Raw genomic sequence first — 1,688 nt, 5'->3', positions numbered from 1 at the left:
GAGTGAGTATGACAAAATAGCAGAAAATATAGAAGAAAATGAGAAACATGAAGATTCGATCACTAGGACAACAACACCTAGCTATTGGTGTGGAAATGATATGCAAGTGCATGCTGGAAAAAAGTACAATCGTAAGATATTTTACAGGTTTCAGAAGCAGCTGAAATTTACTGCTTATCTACATGTTCAAGAGGTTGATCCAAACAAAAAATATGAAGTGTACAAATCTGGCCTGGCTGCAGCTAGAGATTACATGACAAGGAGATACTTAGTTATTGTTGATTTAACAAGTGATGATTTCAAATGCATTTGTTCCAAGTTCAACAAGGATGGAATTTTATGTTCTCATGTTCTCAAGGTTCTTGTCCATTGATACGTCTCCGACGTATCGATAATTTCTTATGTTCCATGCCACATTATTGATGATATCTACATGTTTTATGCACACTTTATGTCATATTCGTGCATTTTCTGGAACTAACCTATTAACAAGATGCCGAAGAGCCAGCTTGTTGTTTTCTGCTGTTTTTGGTTTCAGAAATTCTAGTAACGAAATATTCTCGGAATTGGACGAAATCAACGCCCGTGGTCCTATTTTGCCACGAAGCTTCCAGAAGACCGAAGAGGAGTCGAAGTGGGGCCACGAGGCGCCGCCAAACTAGGGCGGCGCGGCCCAGGCCCTGGCCGCGCCGACCTAGGGTGTGGGGCCCTCGTGTGGCCCCTCGTGTTGCCCTTCCGCCTACTTAAAGCCTCCGTCGCGAAACCCCCAGTACCGAGAACCACGATACGGAAAACCTTCCAGAGACGCCGCCGCCGCCAATCCCATCTCGGGGATTCTCGGAGATCTCCTCCGGCACCCTCGCCGGAGAGGGGATTCATCTCCCGGAGGACTCTTCACCGCCATGGTCGCCTCCGGATGGATGAGTGAGTAGTTCACCCTCGGACTATGGGTCCATAGCAGTAGCTAGATGGTTGTCTTCTCCTCATTGTGCTTCATTGTTGGATCTTGTGAGCTGCCTAACATGATCAAGATCATCTATCCGTAATGCTATATGTTGTGTTTGTCGGGATCCGATGGATAGAGAATACTATGTTATGTTAATTATCAAGTTATTACCTATGTGTTGTTTATGATCTTGCATGCTCTCCGTTATTAGTAGAGGCTCTGGCCAAGTTGATGCTAGTAACTCCAAGAGGGAGTATTTATGCTCGATAGTGGGTTCATGTCTCCGTGAATCTGGGGAGTGACGTAAACCCCTAAGGTTATGGATGTGCTCGTTGCCACTAGGGATAAAACATTGATGCTATGTCCGAGGATGTAGTTATTTATTACATTACGCGCAATACTTAATGCAATTGTCTCGTTGTTAGCAACTTAATACCGGAGGGGTTCGGATGATAACCTGAAGGTGGACTTTTTAGGCATAGATGCAGTCTGGATGGCGGTCTATGTACTTTGTCGTAATGCCCAATTAAATATCACTATATTTATCATGACATGTATGTGCATTGTTATGCCCTCTCTATTTGTCAATTGCCCGACCGTAATTTGTTCACCCAACATGCTTTTATCTTATGGGAGAGACACCTCTAGTGAACTGTGGACCCCGGTCCATTCTTTTATACTGAAATACAAATCTGTTGCAATACTTGTTTTACTGTTTTCTTGCAAACAATCATCTTCCACA

The sequence above is a fragment of the Lolium rigidum genome, chromosome 6 (genome assembly GCF_022539505.1).
Source record: "Lolium rigidum isolate FL_2022 chromosome 6, APGP_CSIRO_Lrig_0.1, whole genome shotgun sequence".
In the NCBI taxonomy this organism is placed as follows: Eukaryota; Viridiplantae; Streptophyta; class Magnoliopsida; order Poales; family Poaceae; genus Lolium; species Lolium rigidum.
The sequence above is the reverse complement of the archived record's forward strand: the minus strand, read 5'-3'. Positions refer to the sequence as shown.